The 18,693-nt window shown below is 41.8% G+C and overlaps 1 protein-coding gene across 7 annotated transcripts in view; it reads left to right on the plus strand.

Moving 5' to 3' along the window:
- Positions 1-4,067: 4,067 nt before the first annotated feature.
- The window catches only part of DYNC1I1 (dynein cytoplasmic 1 intermediate chain 1), a 193,080-nt gene continuing 178,454 nt past the window's right edge, over positions 4,068-18,693 (plus strand). Inside the window, exon 1 of one of the 7 annotated variants that reach the window (XM_065051126.1) lies at positions 4,068-4,465. The gene's annotated coding sequence lies outside the window, so the exon portion shown is untranslated. The remainder of the gene's footprint in view (positions 4,466-18,693) is intronic. The other 6 variants (XM_065051124.1, XM_065051123.1, XM_065051129.1 and 3 more) reach the window with 6 other exon arrangements.

Here is an 18,693-nt window from a genome sequence, read left to right on the forward strand (position 1 = left end):
ATTGTAGGAAAGTGTGGAACAGAGCAAGAAAAAAGCTTTAGAAAAGAGCCTGTCATTAAAATCACTTTTTTCTAACAGCACACAGTTGCAATACCTTTGAAGAGTAACCCAAACCTGGAAAAACATGGAACTCATCCATCTGCCACAGATCTCCCTTTACCTTCTACTTGTATACCACATCTCTTATTTTTGCTGTTTCTTTCTGAGAAATAATTTGTCCTTTTAAAGATACGTGTTCTTTTTTATCTTTGCACATGTGTTTGTGGAAAGATCCTAGAGCTGGCAATGTACCAACAGCAAATCAATTGTCAGAGGAATTATTTATGACTGTGTAGCAGACACATTTAAACTCTTAATTTATATTCTTGCACCTATTATGCATATTCAGGCTTGCAGAAATATCTACTCAATGATCTGCCTGGAGAACTAACTGTTTTCAGGAAATAGTAAGAAAAGCTCTCCAGTACTTTACGTTTAACCTTTTCATAACCAAGTAACAACCCACATGTTTCTTCCAAGACTAACTAACCAGTTCATTTGTGAAGAAAAGATTTCTAAAGCCATATGGAATACTGCCCTGTAGTGATTTTACTGCTGTAACAATAAGCCTGACTTCAGAAGTAATATTCCACACTTTTTCTAAAGTTTGCTTTCATTTTTCATTCTGCCTTTTGATCCTTTGGTTAAATCACCGTATTTGAAAAGCTGGAAGGCATTTTGTAACATCCTCTGTTGTTTGCAGAGCCCAGGTGAAGCCTATCATGCAAACTGTCTAAAAAGTGCTGCCATTTCCATTAAGCTTTAGAAATGTCTGCTTTGAAATTCATTTTTAATCTTCCAGTAGCACAAACTTCCAAGAGAATTTTCTTATTTGTTACCACCCTTCGTAGAGTAGAAGTTGCTGGTGCCTAAGGCAGGGAAATGCAATACACTAGGAATTGTCTCATTTTGCATCATAAATGGTTATTGATTTGTCAGAGCAACTTATGCCAATCTTCATTAATAACTTACACGTGAACAGCTCTATATGAAGTAGCTTCAAAAAGAAACTATGTCAATATTTTTTTCCCTTCAACTTTTCGAATCTAGTAACCAACCACTTATTACACTTATTAATGTGCATAGAAACCTCTGAGTTTTACAGAGGTGTCTGTAAGACAAAAGAGAGGAGACAGGCAAACATTTCATGTTTGTAATTTTCTCAATAGCTTTTTTTCCACACAATCCATGGGCTGCAATGAGCCCCAAACTTCCCCCCAGTCTTTCAATTTCTCTTTCTCTTCTCAACCATGACAGCATGGTTGCTGTGTCCCCACATCCAACTGACCTCTGCTGGAGAGAAGGCAGCTTGTCAGATGTGTGTAATTGCTGATTGGTTTGCTCTCCCTTGATCTAGTAAAGCAATTTGAGGCTACAAGAATGACCTTCTGAATTCACAGAGTGAGAACTTTGAAGTTTTGAAAATCATCTTAACTCTGCCCTGCTATACATTCACCTGGTAATTAAGACAGATAAATAATCCGATAATGCCTCCTGGCAGAATGTAACAGGTTGGGCAATATTATAGATTTTTGTTTAATGTGAAAATGTAAAAATAGCACACATTCTGCAGTATACTGAAATGACTGGATGTTTTTCATTACATGCTGTTAAAAATACGTTATTGATCATAAGGGTTTTTAAAAACAAAGCTAATATAATAATATCTTGCAATATAAAGATTTTATCCCTGCCTTTTAGAATTAGCGATAATACAGTTTGCATCCTTGCAACAAGAAATCCACAAAAATGTTGAGAGCTTTTGCTGTAGAAGATTAGAGAAGACAATGGTGAGAAAGAGGTCAAAGAGAACAGAGCATCACTTGCAGGAAAATGAGTTCTTCCTTCAGAGAACTCCTGAACTGGTCTGGTTGTGTATTTTTCTTGTGTTCTCAAAGTTTACCGGTCCTAGGATCACCTATTAAGAATATAGAGCAAGGCTCATTTCTTTCCAAATTTCCTTACAATAGTTTATTCTGAGGAGAAATTGTGTATTTTTTATATTACCCTGGCCACTGAAATTCTCTTCAAACTCTTCTGTATAGGATTCAATAATAATTTTTACCAGATCTGTCATTGTGTTTCATGAGGTGCTTTTTTACAGTTTTTCCTTGACATTTCCATTTTCATGCTTTATTTTTATACATTGAAAAGATTGGATCACCTCTGGCAAATGTGAATATAACAAATATCAAAATCCTGTCCCACTGAACTGGGGTTTACATTTTTTTTTTAAATGTCCTGTATGACTTATTGGTGGAACATGAAATACCATTACTTTGTAACAAAAAAGGTAGGTCTTAACAAGACTTATTTATGACATATATCAATGTGCCTGATATCCTCATACAATGTGATGGCATGATACAGTGTATGATACCATGTTGCATGCATATGATACTGCAGCATCATGGTTATATGTATATGATAGGATGTGACAATAGCAGAACCTCATCGGGCACTGTGGACAACCAGCCTGATCTGTCAGTTCATGAATACTAAATGACGGCAAGGCTCTCTTTAGGTCAGGAACAATATAAAGGAATCTGCTGAGTTTGCAGGGAATTTGCAAATGATGCATAATCCAAAGAAACCTAAACAAACCCTGTGGGATTTATGCTAAAGCTGAGACTAAGATCAACACTTCCAAAAGCAAACAGCAGTTTCTAAAGCTCAATTTTGAATGTCTGATTTTGAAAGGGCCTTATTTTAATAAAGAGATGCAAACAAAGTGCCCCAAACTTGAAACTTTCCAAATTGTGTAATTAAAACCACGGGCTCTTTTCCACGTGCTCCAGCCTGCACAAGCAGAAGATGTTGCTCTTTAAGGACTCTTACAGGAGAGCAACATATGAATCTTTCTTGCTTCAACTCCAATTAAATTGAGAAACTGTTATTTCATCACTGTGTCCTCACCTGCAATGGATGCCATTGTCTTCTTCAGGGTTCTTTTTCTCCCAGGCAGGCGCAGTCCAGCTGTGTCCAGCAGGAACTGGAGGTGATGTGAATCCTTGATGGCTTTTCAGGTGTCTGAATATACCTCACTCTTCCCAGAACAGGCCCTGCACCTGGAATGATGGTGGCTGGAGACCGTGTTTCCCACCAAAACAAACCAAACATGGCTCCAGGGACAGGTTTCAGAAGGGTACCTTTCCTGCCCTCTTGAACCAGATAGTTGGAGAACAGTGACTCATACGTCCAAGTCATCATGGTTTTAAAGAACAAACCATAGCACCAAAGGGACATGTTTTCAACACATGTGGGGCAACATACCTGTGTGCAATAAGAGGGAGAGGTAAGCTGGGTTATCTACACCAGAGGTGGATGTTTTCTGCAGGAATGTGGACTACCTCCAACAGATCTGCCTGGCTGCCCTCTCCCAGGAGATGGATGTGTCAGTGTGGGGAAAGGAGCAGGTGTGCTTCCAGGAGTCTGGACCTCCACTCTGGTGTCTGTCACTGCAGAAGTGGTATGAAGAAATGGGGACAAAACAAACCCTCTGCCTTTGTGCAGCCTTGCCCTTGTCTAACCATGAAAGCTGGGTAACATTTCCCTACTCTGAATCTCTCACCGTTCTTCTCCAAAGGAACAGGGCTTCACCAGGAGTCTGCTGCCCTTGTGACATTTGGCCAGACTGCTACAGGGCTGATGGCTGAGATGCTGTGGGGCTGATGACTGGGCTACAGTGGCTGTGATGGTGAGGCTGGCATGGGGAACACATGTAGACACCTTCAAGGGTGATGGCTAAGCCATTGTGGAGCTGATGGCTACTGCCATGGAGATGGTGGCAAGGATGCTGTGGAGGTGGCAGTGGGTGATGGTTAGGCTGTTGTGGGGCTGATGGTCAGGTTGTCGTGCAGCTGCCGGCTAGGCTGCTGCAGGGGAAACCTGAGCCAATGTGGGGGTGACAGTCAGGGGTGACAGCGGGGGGACCTCGGAGCAGCCAGGGGAGCCCATTTCAGACCGCAGCTGCTGGGAAGGACCAGACGCGTCTGTCCAGGCCCGGCGGAGCCCCGTGCGGGGCGTCCCCTGCCCCAGGCTCTCCACCGCTGCCACCTGCTCCACGCTCCGCTGCCCCGCCCCGGCCCCACCGGGCGCTGCGGGGCTGCCGGGCGGCGGCGGGGGTGTCGCTGCCGGGGGCGCGCAGGCGAAGGAAGAGGAGGAGGAGGCGGGAGGAGGAAGGCGGCAGCAGCAGCAGCTCTCGGGAGGAGCCAGTCCAGCGTGAGACAGCACATTCAGCCGGCGGCGGCCGTCCTGCTGCAGCGGCGGGCAGCACGGCACGGCAAGGCGCAGCACCGCAGGGCGCAGCGCCGCGGGCAGCAGCCGTTCGGGCAGCAGGGCGGCCCTGCGCTCTCCCTGCGGCGGGGGCTCGGTGAGGGCTGCGCGGCGCCGGGAGCTCCTCCGCATCTCCCGGGAGCCGGCGGAGGTAAGGCACCCGCGGGGGTCGGCGGGGCCGGGACGTGGCTGTGCCACGGTGGAGCGGGCGAGCGGGAGCTCCCCTTGGGAGCCCAGCTTTGGCAGCGGGGGAGCCTGCCGGGGTGAGGCTCCTCGGGATGCGCAGCGTCCGCGGAGCCTCGGCGCGGCCGCCGGAGGCGGTCCCCGGGCACCGGCCCCGGCTGGGATAGCGGGCATCCCCGGCTGTCTCGCAGGAACCAGCTGGCCCTTGCATGGAAGGAGGGGCTTTTCCACCCTGGCAGCTCGTCTCCGAGGAGGGAGCGAGCGGGGAGGGCTGCGGTGAGCCCCGCCGGCCCCAGCGGCACCTGCTCCAGTCCCGGGGGCTCCTCCCGGCACCGGCGCGGCCCCTTGGCCGTCCCGCTGCGCCGCTCGGGCTGCCACAGGCTCCCCGGCTGCTGTCTCAGCGCCGAGCGCCTTAAAGCAAAGGAGGTGGGAAAAAGTTTCCCATCTTTAATTCTTTGCACAGCGTGAGCAACAGCAGGTTTACTTAAGACTGCAATGACAGCACAGGGAGAATTAGATCTTTTCCTGTTCCTAAGGTAATTCCCTAAAAGGGTGGGAGGAAGAGGGAATCAATATGAGGCCTTTGTCACTGGTAGTCCATCGAAATACATTTTGAAAAGGATGTTATTATGGTTACATCACCCCAGGAATCCCCCTGGGTCAGCTGAGAGCATAAGGCTCCTAGATATTTCCTAGACAAAACCCCTGATTTACTGTCTGGAACAAAGTACATTTTTCTGTCAGTATTGGCATTGACAGAAAGTACAATTTCCAACTATAAATACATATAAAATAAGGATTTGCAGCAGATCAAGGAATCTAATCTGCTCTTATAGGGGGGATGAAATGGAGAGACCTGAATTGAAGTTGGCACGTGGTTTTGGCACTTGCGCCTGGTAATTTATCCTGACATACAGGGTTTTGTCAGCTCTTTGCTTCTGCATGAGGACATTAAATTACCTCTGAAATGCCTCTAAATATCATGAAGCATAGTGCTGCAAAACCTCTTTCTCAATGGAAATGCAAATCCCAGGACCTTCTGTCTCCTGATAGATGGTAGTATCAGAGCCACTGAGGAATTTAATTTCTGTTACTACCAATGTGCTTTGTTGAAGACTCTCATTGTGCTTGCTAAGTTAATGGGCAGAAGTTATATGTTTTCTTTTCTGACTCTTTTAAGTTCCTCTTTTTACTTTCTTTCCATCTGAGATGACATCTCTATAACAGTCTCCTTACTTAGTTGAAGTAGTTGAAATTCCTTCTACAATTTCTGTGTAGCATTCCTCAGCAAGAATGGGTTTCCTCAACATAAACTTTGAGGCTGCACACAGGTCTTTGCCCCTGGGAGTGCTCACTCTGATAACCATCCTCTGCTTCGTTTTGTTTTTCCCAAACCATCTATTTATGATCCATAAAAATACAAAACGTGTTGTTCCTTCTACACCTTCTTCTCTGTACATGGACTGTTTTTACGATGGGGACTTGCTGTTCTCTTCCTTGATAGATGCAAGACTTCTGAGGGTCAGGTATGTGGACATCCAAGAGATTGTTTGGAGTTGGATTAGCTAGATTTCTCCTGGTTCTAGAAAGGTCTGCCTCAAATTAGTTTACCGTAAAAATGCAGAAACTGCAGTGCTGCCTTATCCACAGTTTAAGAGAGGAATCTTTAAAGGAGCAGCAATAAACCACACCCTCTACATGCAGTGATGGTCGAGGATTTGGAAACCTGGCTATTCAAAGAATAGTCAGGCAAATACTGTTGTACCCTGCAGATCTTAAATTAAGAAGTTGACCTTCCAGCACTTTCTATAGGAGGAAGGGCAGTGAACTGCCCTCCTTTGTGATGCCTTTCAGTGGCTATTTTTTTCATTATTTAAATGCATTTGTTTGTTTTCCAGTTTGTATTTTTCCAGCTTCAGGTTCCGGGTTCCTCTTATGTCTCTCATAGATAAAAGCCTTGCTTTAGCAGCTGTCTTCAGGCTCTTCTAAATGATGCAACAAGAGTTCACTTGCTTTATTTTCAGATAAATTATCAAGTCTCTTGGTCTCCTTTTCCTTTGTAAGACAGGTTTCAAGAATCATTCCTTGCTGCCATCAGTTTTCCAATCTGCAAGAAGAGAGAGAGAGTACTAGACAGAGCTGGATGTGGGTTGTGGTAGAGGTCTCACCATTGCAGGATACTGGACAATGAAGTGAAATGGGTTGGGAGAGAAAAGTATGAGGGAGTGAAACAAAAACATAAGGATATAGAAAGGCATTGCTGTTTTTCAAAGCAATGATTCGGGTAATTGTGTGGTATCTTTCAGCTCCTCAAACTTGACTTGTTCTCACAGGGGTTTAAAATATGTTCACAGTCTCTGTCTAGGACTACTCATGCTTATTAACTAGTGCTGCAGCTCGAGTGCCCTGTTGAACTCCTTTGGCTTAGTTTGACCAACAACAGAATTGGTAATTAGGAATCTTTCAGAGTCCCTGATGCCTAGTGCCAAAATGAGCTTCTGCTTGGAGGTGGTGGCGGGACGTTAACAGAAAGATCCTCCCTGTCCTACCCATGGGATTTAATTTCCAGGAAAGTTAGAGGGTGCTAACACTGAAATCCTCACTGAGGTGCATGGGGAAATTAATATCTACAGAGGTATGACTTTCTGCTGCTGTAGCCAAACATCATGACCTCAGTGCAATACTCATCTGATATTTTCATATTTTAATTTTAAAAACCTTGAATGTAACAAACCATAATGACTGTAGATGTAGTCTGCATGTAAAAGGGACATTTTCCAGCAGGAATACTGATGGAGTATGCTGGCAAACTGCCCTTAGTACAGATGCATCTTGTATTAGTAAAACTGTGCTTTTGCCAGTGCAGCTTATTTTAGTTCATCTGAGCAACACAAGTTATACAGGTGAATACACATTTATGTGTCCATAAGGGGACTTGCTTTCCAAATAAGGGATCTTACAGTCTTCCACTTGGCTGACCTATATAAGCTCCTCCTGAGCTTAAAACTCTACACTCTCTGTTGTTTTGTTTTTTTGTTGTTGTTTTTTTTTTTTCTTCTGTGCCTCTTCAGCATTTTTTGTCTTCACTTCAGAGGCAGAAGCATGCTGGTGAGTGTCCGGAAGGGCACTGTAGTAGCAAGAGCCACAGAGTAGGAATTACAGTTCTGGAAGTGTTTTATGGGCAGCACATCATAACTCCATGCTGAAGTTTGAAGGGCAGAGGTTTCAGCCCTATCGCTGCTGACCTGACAGTGATAGGAGTTTCTCTGTGACTCTCTGGTGGTGAATCTAGTCTTTAGAGTGATGACAGGAGTCAGCTATGTACGTTGTTTGAAAGCCATGAGACAAGCTTGAAAAGTAGGCCCATGCAAACCTCATGAGGTTCAACAAGGCCAAGTGCAAGGTCCTGCACCTACTTCGGGGCAACCTCTGGTATCAGTGCAGGCTGGGGGATGAAGGGAGGATGAAAGCAGCCCTGAGGAGACGACTTGGGGGTACTGGTAGGTGAAAGGTTGGACATGAGCTGCAATGTGCACATGCAGCCCAGAAAGCCAATTGTATCTCGGGTTGCATCAAAAAGAGCATGACCAGCTGGCTGAGGGAGGTGATTATCTCCCTCTGCTCTGGTGAGACCCCCCCTTCAGTCCTGCAACCACCTCTGGAGCCCTCAGTGCAGGAAAGACATGGACCAGTTGAAGGGGGGCCAGAGGAGACCACCAAGATGATCAGAGGGATGGAACACCTCCCCCATGAGGACAGACTGAGAGAGTTGGGGTTGTTCAACCTGGAAAAGAGAAGGCGCTGGGGAGACTTTATCGCAGCCTTTCAGTACTTAAAGGGAGCCTGTAGGAAAGATGGGGACAGACCTTTTAGAAGGATATGTTACAACAGGACAAGGGGTAATGGTTTTAAACTAGAAGAGGGGACATCCAGACTAGACATGAAGAAGAATTTTTTACAATGAGGTGTTAAAACACTGGCCCAGGTTGCCCAGAGAGTTGGCAGATGCTCCGTCCCTGGAGACATTAAAGGCCAGGCTGGATGGGGCTCAGAGCAACCTGATCTAGTTGAAGATGTCCCCACTCATTTCATGGCATTTGGACTAGATGAGCTTTGAAGGTACCTTCCAACTCAAGATATTTTATGATTCTACGATCTCCAAACTCCATTGAAGCCAGTGAGTCTTCATTGACTTAAAAGATTTTAGATGAGGTCCTGTGTAACTGCTGCTTTGACTTGTGTGCAGATGACTGTGTTATCTGATGATGACTCTTGTGATTCTTGGCTATTAACATTAGATGTTATCCTGTTTTCATGTTTAACATGGCTTGCCTGACCTGGAGAGACAGGTTACATCAACCTGAGGAACAAACCTTCCTGGAGTCCTTCTGGACCAGTGCAGCTCTACCCTGTGTATTCCCAAGTGCTGGCTGACTGTCCTGGCTTGGCCCTGGGATAATTAATGAGTAATTTGACAGAGGAAGAGGGCTCACTTACTGCCACTCAGCAGAAAACAGAGGGAATCTTTTAAGGACATCATAGCTTTTTGTTTCTGGTGATATTTTCATGTCTTCACATTCCTTTTCCTTCTTGCTGTCATTCTCTGAGGCTTACCCCTTTCTCTCTTCCTTAATACTAGTCTTAACACCGTGTTCCCTCCTCACTGGTCTTTTCTTGCCTTTTGTCTTTTCTCCCTGGGATAGAAGTAGTTTTAGTTCCTTGTTCTTTTCTCCCTCCACCTGTGGTGTGGTACAAGTAATTCCAAATCCTACTCCTCAGTTATCAATTTTTCACTTCAGTCCAGTAGAAAGATGCAAAGTGTTTTTGTGTTTGAACAATGGGTAGTTACAATAAAGCAAAAATACAAAATTGCTGAGTATGATTAAATATAAATAAATATTATGGAGGATATATTGTTTATCTGTTTATATCCATATCTCTGGGCCTTTTCTAAGGCTTTAGTCTAATATTTTCAGGCCGAATTTGACAGTAAAAGCTATCCCCCCACTATGCTATATTAGTATTGAAAGTTAATCACTGCAGGTCCTAGACCACATGCAGGGAAAATATGGATCTCTCTTGCTTTAAACTGTTCAGCCCTTCCGTTCTGTATCCATTAACACAGATCTTAGCTTTTAAAGTGCATAGACATCAGTTTTAAATCCATACTATTCAAGGAATGCCCTTGTTTTGTGTTTTGCACATTAGGCCACCACTGTTAGGATCAGACTGGTTACCAGGTCACTTGGTAATTGGGGCAAAGACATCTCAAATGATTGCTATTGTATATTTTCAGAAATTAAAATATGTAACAAAACAGGGTCACAGAAAGAAAAAAAAATAGTTCCTTGTATTTCAACCTGTCTGTCCTGGTTTAAGGACCGTTCCGCTGACCAAGCATTGAAAATAATTACTTCTTTGATTCTCACAGCACAAAGAAAGCTGGGGGACTATCTAAACTCATGTGACTTGCTTCATAATACATGTTTGTCTTCTCTTTAAGTAATATGAAAGAATCACCGTTTTCCTTAATCACACTATTTGAAGTCATATGACAGTGTTGTTTGTTTTTCATCAATTTGTTACATTTTGAGCAGTTGATGAACCAGAAGTTGGTTTGTATTATAATCCTGAAGGATTTCAAATCTCAGTTTGCCCCTAAATGAATTCTTATTTTATTTGTCTTTTTTAGCTCTGACTGCTGGTAGAGCTTTGTTACACACTCAGAGCAGTTTGTTACAGACTGTCAACTTCTGCCAGTCTTCATTGCCCAGGAACACAAATTACTTCTGAAAAAAATGGAGAAAAGATATTTCATGTTATATATATGTGTGGGTGTAAGCTGTGTGGTGCATTAAACAATGAATGGCTTAAAAATCTATAAACTTTTGGAATGAAACAAGAAATTTGACCTAAATCATACCCCCTAGTGTGCAGTTAGCTATTCATGTACGTAATCTGCTGTACTTGGCAAAGCCCGTGAATGTTGTATTCTTGCCTTTCACTATCTCCATAGTAGTAATAATAATACAAAAAAAATTGTGCTGATGGAAGAGGAGGGTATTGTACTGGAAACAAAAAGAAAAAAAAAACAAACAGTGATGCCCTTCTCTGTCTACACTGAAAGAGCCTGTGGGAAAACTGTCCCATTCTTTCCCACAATATTTTCTTTTTCACAGAAAGTTGATTAATAGCAAGAAGACACAGGAAAGCCTAGTTTCTCAGCCTTTATGAACCTCTTCAAATATATTAAAAACACCCTAAACTAATTTAGTAGTATTTTTATCTGATAATTGTAAATTATAGAGCTTTAGGTTTTTTTCTCATGTTTAAAGCACAGAACTCAAAAAAATGATGCTAAGTTATATTCTTTGGAAGGGGATAAGATGGGGAAGAAAGGTGTTGCAACCTTACTATGAATGTTCTCCAGACCTTTTACAGCAGTCCTTCCTTTATGTACATAGCACTTATTGGATTTTATTGTTTACTTATCAATGAATCGGAGGGCAGGGAAGTAAAATCTATAGACAGCCACACTGACATACAAACATACAAGTGTTTTCAAACAAAATTATAATATAATGCAATATTAATATTGGTCAATACTAGTATTGGTTGTAAAGTCTGTAAATGAAGATCATCCCTCCTCAGTGTTGATTCGGTAAACTTCTAATTAAAGTTCTTAAAGTTTAATTACAATGTCTTCCAAAGAAAGTTTTTAATCTCACTAAACTAGGTGATAAATTAGGAATAGGTGTAATTAAAGTCAGTGCCCATTTTTTGTATTATTATTTTCTTAAACTACCGTATATATCTATAAAGGAATAAGACTGCTGTGCTTTCTCATATCACATACTGTCCATTTTTGCTTAAGGACTAACTGTATTACCTGCTTACTCTTGGGTTCTCCCCAGTTCTCTCTTGTGATGTTGTGATGATTTTTAGACTTTTTACACTACATTCCCCTCTTATTCCTTAAGACTTTCTGTTGGAACCAATAAGCCCTTATGCTTTACAATTTAATGAGGCAGGAACCCAGACATGGACCATTTCTGGTTGCCTTGTGGACCACCGGTGGTCCCATGTTTTGAGAGCCACTAGTAAGAGTTGATTTATTTTCCAAAAATATCTATAGCCCTGAGTTCTTTATTTGGAGAGAACTGATGGCATCTAACTGGTGTCATCCTCTCAAATTCTGGAGCCGAGGTCCTGGTGCAGTGGGTTGTGCACTGAGGCTTACCTCTGGAGGAGTCCTGCAGTGCACTCCAGAGATGTGGTTGCCCTGTCATTTAGGCTGGGGACTTGTTTGCTTCTACCCTCAGTCAGCCCATTTGCAAAGTTTCTTCTCTGTGTAAGCCAGTGCATGTCAGAGATATGTGTCTGTGTGGGAGAGAAGTGCTCTTGTGCAGCCAGCTTTGCCTTGGTAGGAGGCTGAGCTTAAAGTGCAGAGCATGCCCACATCTTGAACCTGGGATGTGTACCTGAATTCCCCACACTTGAAGTTCTTACGGTACCTGGGAAGCTCAGATAGAACTAGACTGACAAACTGGTGTAGAAACAGAAACCCAAATTGCAGTCCTCAAAAATCTCTGCTTGGCTGTCACCCAGCTCTTGAAGCACATGCCATCTCTAAAAACTCCGTTTTTCACCCTAGAGTTCTGCTTCTAGATGTGCTCCTACCCTTGAACCCCCAGACTCAACAGCCTGAGTGTCTACTGTCTGCCTCTCCTGGGCTGCTTCATCTGCTTTGCATTTCTTGAGCCGATCTGTCAGACTGAGTGCTCCATGACCATGTCTCAAGTAATTTTTGCCTTTGCTTAAAGAGATATTTACCTTCATCTATGCTTTAATCAACAATCTGTGTGTCTTCTGCAGTAGGCACCTTCCCAGTCTGAAGTGTTAAAGATTCTTTGGGTATGACAAAGCATGTGGGAGAAAGAGAAACGACTCTTCAGCACCTTACTTCAAGTACTTGGTGAGAAAGAGTAGTGCTGGGTGCCAGATACTAAATAAAGCATTGTATTTTAAACTAAACAGTCATTGCGTATAATGTAAACTAACCCTGAAACAAAGACTAGAACCTAGAGGCCTCAGTTAGGGACTAATGTTCGCTCTCCTGCATCTTCTTCTTCTGCTCCAATGAATCTTTGCAGAAAAGAAATAAACAGAAAATAGCTTCAATGGTTAAGAATCCAATTTCTGTTCATCTAGCCTTTCTCACCCATTAGCCAACAGTCACCCTAGGGAGGTGGGTTTCAGTCCTCTCAGTACAAAAAAACCTCCAAAACACACAAACCCTGAAACAAAATGCAAACAAAAAAACCGCCAAACCACGTTTCTCCAATTTGGGTAAAATACTTTAACCACGGAGGAGATAAACAGAAGACATAGATTTCTTGGTTCACAGTCCTCTTGCATATATTAAAATTCTTTGCAGTTCTTTATATGTCTTTTAAATTACTGTGTTAGACATCTGCATTTATCATCTTGCCCTTTTACCTACATCTATCTTTGTCCACTTATGTGAATCAACAGGGATGATTGGCTGAGGCTGGCTTTGATTGTTCATCTTGCTTTGTTAGTACAGCCAAAGAAGCCATGGGAAGTACAAAGGGAATGGTAGTGTTATTCCACTTTGCTTCCTTAAAAATTACGAGAACTCATGTGAGATAGTCTGTATATGTCTTACAGCCAGGGCTCTCCCCTGCTTTTTAAATCTTTAGGTGTTTTGACTTCAGAGATGAAATAAATGTGCAATATTTTTAGCCCAATTACATCCTTACAAACACCAGCTGCAAAGCATGGTTTTGTTTTAAGAAAGACATGAGATCTGGGTAAGTCTTGCAGGAAAACCTGTGTGTTGGCAGCATAGCTTGTTCCTTGATGTCTGTCTGGCAGTTGTCATAACTAGATTAAGAAGCAAACACTAGAGCATGCATTTCTTATGTTTGGGTAAATGGCTTCAAGCATCAGTTTGCTGGCCATATACCATAGGGTTATGTCAGGAGGAGGGTAGAAAAGTCAGAGGGGTCAGTTTCACCTTCAATAAGGAGCAGAAGTATGTGTTTTAATGTCTGAAATGTTTTCAGGATGGAGAAAATGAGTCTTTGTTCCAGTTCAGGAGAGACTAGCAGACATTTTGAAGTGAAATTCTATGTTAGGTCTTAGTAAGTAATTAAATGTACTCCTAGGAGGTACTGTTATGATGAACCAGATATTTTATATAGGTTTTGAAGAAGTGGTGAAATCAATGATGGCAACAGATATCATTGAAATCTGAGTATTATATACACAGTGCATACAAAAGAAATTGGAATTAGAAACATGAAATACAAGCCCCTTTTCTTCTTTTCTAGACAAATGACGTTCAGATTGAGGATAAGATTTTGTCATCTGTCTCACATTATCCATCTCTAAAATCTTATAAATTTATAGCTTGCATTTGGTTCTCTTTGAATGTCAGAAAACTTCTTTAAACTACCCTTCTTGGTCCTGCAGTTCCTCTCTGAAGCAAGGAGGGAAATTCACAGAAGATAACGTAGCGCAACTGGTAGGGTCCATTAATGTGTGGGGAGTGTAGAGTCACAAAGATTCAGAATCATGGTAAGTCCATTCCCAGACATATGCAGAACCACATCTGGAGCCCTGTGTTTTACTGTAGACAAACACTAAAAAATGACCGAAGCAGAAGCTGATAGGGAATGAACTGACCATGAATACCCAAAGACTTTGTATTCCTCAAATCAAAATGTTGTCAGGCATGCAGTTGATTGTTTTGTTAAAAACATCCACTCTTTTTAACTAGGGCATGATTGCTCAGTCAGATCCTGAAGGAGATACAAGTCAGTACTGGGTGCATCATTGAGGATCATCTCCCAGCATGACATGTGAGATCACTGTGCAGTTAAAACCATCCTCATTAACGCTTATTGAAGAAAACCTAAGACACTTTAAAAGATATTTTTACAATCTGGTTTTCTTTGAGGTGATACATGCAGTCAGTTCTCTCAGTATGAAGGGAAGATACTTGGTGGGAGATGTGCAGCAGCTTTTCTAGAATGACCTGTTAGCGTGTAGTATTTCAATTCATTCTCATCCTGGCTGGAATGTCATGTATTTCTTACTTTTCTCCAGCGAGTTGGTGCCAGCAGCTTGCTCTCTTCAACCTTGATATCTCTTCCATGGAACTGTGCTGTTGGAATGGAAAAGGTTGTGTTAAATTTGACTGAGGGGGCATGAGAGAATGGGGTAATGAGAAAGTGATAATGCTTCGTTGACACTATGCCTGGTGCTGAAAGAATGGGCAATAGTAGAGCTTTGCTCATATACAGCTTTGTAGGGCCCCTGTAATTCTGCTGTAACTGAGTTCATTTTGTTGAAGGGCCATTATGGAAGAACAAGAATGAAAAGATTAAATGGTAATAGATTGTAAGGGATGTATAACTGAGCAGTTGTGGGTGCATATCTTACACCTTGTCAGCCTCAAAATAAACAGGCTGGAGATTCACTGACCTGTTGCGTAGCAACCAGGAGGAAGCACAGAACCAAATCTCTGGGTGCTGTGATTTGTAAACCTTCACAGAACAAAGTCCAAGGCCTTTGCCCATCTGCTAGAAATGTTCAGAAGCTGAAGGATAAAAGTGGCACATTCCATGAAATCTAACACTTAACAACCATTTTATTTATAGATAAATAGACAGATGCAGTGTAAAAACCTAACTGTTTGCCTCAAGCTTATGTAGGAAAAATATTTAGTCCATCAAATTTTGCTTGGTGTTTCCCTGAATCCATCACACAGGAGATTAGTTAAAATACTGCAAATGCTAAGTTTTTGCAGCTGCAAATATTTGCCCATTGTTGTGATCTTGTAAACACTGATATGCTTGTTTAGCCAAAGTATTAATGTTATTCAGCTGAAGTCAAGTACAAGTTCTGATGCATGATGTAAAGAGGTATGCAAATGTTGACTTAAAAATTGCTGTCAAGGAAATGATTCTAGCCCCTCTTGTCCATTTGAAGTATGTTTCAAACATTATTTTCAAAGGAATACCATGGATTAGAATGCATTTCTGCTAGGGTAGCAGCTCCCTCTGGTTTCTTGCAGACCAAAGATGTTTATCTGCTCTGTACAATTTAATATTTTGCATGCACATTCCACACTCTTACAAGTCATGGGTAGATCCCATGGGTATTTTTTCTATTGAAAAATGTGTAATATCCCTAACTGTTGGAAATGTGTTAGTTTGTACAAAATAGAGGCAAATATGGTACGTAATAGAAATGAGTAATTTTTTTTCCAGTAGAGAGTTCCATATGTAACCGTTTCAATAGTAATACTACTCTCTCTCTACACACCCATTCTTTAAAATCAAAAATCACTGATTAATGTATTTTATTATGCAACTTCCTTTGCCTTTCAAAATAAAGACATTTTGCAGTTTTGGACTCAAGAGTAACTGGCTTTTTGTGAAGTGATATGAATAATACATGTACATCTACAAGTACTAGATGCTGCCTATTTATTTTAGAAAAGTATCTTAATGAATCAATTATTTATAATTAGTTCTATGGGATGACTAATGCCATATGTAACAGTATTTAATGAACCCCTTTGGTAATTGCAATGGAGATGATAATGAAAAGGACAACATAGGAAGTCACAAACCAGGAAAGACTTTGAGGCTCATGAAGTGGTGCATGCAGTTCTACTCTGGTGCAGCCTACTGAATGAAGAGCATGTAAAAATCCCAGGAACACCAACAAGAAATAAAATCAGTAGGTTTTTATACCTCCTACCAGATTTGGAAACAGGTTTCTTTTTAGATGAGCCGTGTGCTAGCATACAGACAAGATGCTATTCTAGGCAATATTAAGAACAGGCTTTAAGAGGAGGGAGATGTTATATCTTCTTTTTCTGCTTATAAAAAGTGTGCACTGTAATAATTTTGTCTTTATTTTTATTTTATCATACATTTATTCCTTTATTTTATTCATCATACATCATACACTTTATGCTCATTTTTTCTTATATTTAGTCCAAGCTACATACATGTGTTGCCACTCTTTGTACCTCTGTAATTCTGTGGTCTGGCAAGTACCAATTTATTAGTTCTGCAGTTGTGTTAGAGTAAATATTTTTAGATTCCTGTGACTGTTTCTGCTGTTAAGTCCTCACATAAATGGTTGGAAAAAATATCTGCTCAAATATCGTGATACTGATCATCGATCAGACCTTGTAGCTTATTATAGAACTGTAGTAAGTCTATTGGCTTGTACCTGTAAAAGCACTTGCATGGCTTTTAGTCCAGTCAAGGGGAAAATGCTGTTGTTTGCATCTTCCATGCTTGTGTGCTTACCACTGCCACTAATGAAATGGTTGTGGGATGTTACTACCTGTGTGATAAGCTTAGTGGAGTAGTTCTGCGTATGTTCTGTACAGCAAAGAAGTTTGTGCAAACACCATAATTATACTAAGATTAATGTAAATGGTCTTTCAAAAATCTTCTTTCATACATTGAAAAGCTAGAAGGAACCACTAGGAGCATATTAAGGACAGGATTCTTGTCACCCAGTCTGAGACATTTACAATGGAGATTTCTAGAACTTAACTGATCACCCAGGGCCATTTATCATCACTGGAGAGGATCTGGGGGCTTTGGGACATGCTTAACTGCTTTTAGACATCTGCTTTAGGAAATGTGAAATCACATCCTAGGATACCCAGACTCTTTTGATTTTACCTGCATTGATGGTAAGGATAGCTCTGCATCTGCATTGTGGGCATCCAGATGTAGTGAGGTAAGCCCGGCAGATGGTGAAGTCCCAGACGTGGTCCTCAGAAGCCTCGGCACTGCATTTGTGTGTGCCCAGGTGATGCCATCCTGGTGGGTGTGGTGGCCCTTTGATGTGTCAGTGGGGTTGGCTGTATTTCCAAGCCTAAGAGGGGACTCTGAGGCATATTTTATGCATATGGGAAAAACTGACATCTTGAAATACAACAGTCCACGTCATTAAAAGTCATGACAAGAGGAGCAGGCTCCTTTCCCCAGTAGCTCAAAGGAAGGAAAATTTCCTCAAAGTATTAGGAGCCCAGGTAAATGCTCTCTGTGGAAGGTGGTTCACATCCTCGTATCCTGCTACATCTCAAGAACCTATGTTAGCACATGGGTGGTAAGCTCTTCCAGAGCGGGAGGACTCTTGTTTTAAAACTGTGTCACTTTGCAGTAAACTGGGCCAAACAAAATAAAAATTGATCTAAGATTATGCACCTTGAAGAGGGGAGTCATAAGCTGCTGCCCTGCTAGGAGAACTGTTCCTACGTTTAATGCAATATTCAGTGTGTTTGTTCCTCTGTGTTCCTTCTTCCAAATTGGTGATTTAATTGTTTCACTACAAAATGTTCTCCTTACTGTTTCCCTCTGACCAATGCCTTTTCCCAGGCTGGAGGAGATTAGGTTGTACATAAGCCTTGGGCAGTCATTCTGCACCAAAGACAATGTTAAAAGTTCATCTTCTTTACTGTTTAGCTTTATCTCTCTTGCTGTGGCATGCCTTTTGGCACTCAATGGCAGTTGTTAGAAATTTGTTCCCAGTAATGAATATAAAGTATTAACTCCACGGTTAATGCCATCTCGAGTGACGAGTACGCTTGCTACATTGCTCACTACTGACTTGCTGGCATCTGAGAAAGGTGGTTACATATCCTTGGTGTTCAAGTTATGCTAAAATTGTAAATAACTAGTTTGAAGGTTGGTAAGCTGTTCAGGGGAATAAGGCACAACTGTAATATATTCCAGATGAAAGTAACTTGAGATTAATTTTTTTCTATAACTCAGCTCTGGTGACATTCTTTGAAGGAAATTTAATGCATCATCTCTGTTGTATGTAAGATCTGTTTTGTTAAAAATAGGCCAAAGTTATAATAGGATTTGATCACCCTGACTGCAGCATTTTAAAGAAGGGGCCAGGTACTAAACCACTGATGCTCAAATAATGGAAAAAGCTAGTTAGCTTCCCTGACATTAAGGGAACGAATTTTTAGAAAGCCCGTTCATTGATATCTGACAAACAGCTTGAAAGGGATGTCAAACCCTCAGGGTTTCTGTTATGAGCTTTAAAATGCATTTGCATATTTTTTGCATAGAAACAGGAGCTCGCTTTTTGTTGCCAAACTGCAGAACTAAAAGGATGCAAAAC

The sequence above is a fragment of the Columba livia genome, chromosome 2 (assembly GCF_036013475.1).
Source record: "Columba livia isolate bColLiv1 breed racing homer chromosome 2, bColLiv1.pat.W.v2, whole genome shotgun sequence".
Classification (NCBI taxonomy): domain Eukaryota; kingdom Metazoa; phylum Chordata; class Aves; order Columbiformes; family Columbidae; genus Columba; species Columba livia.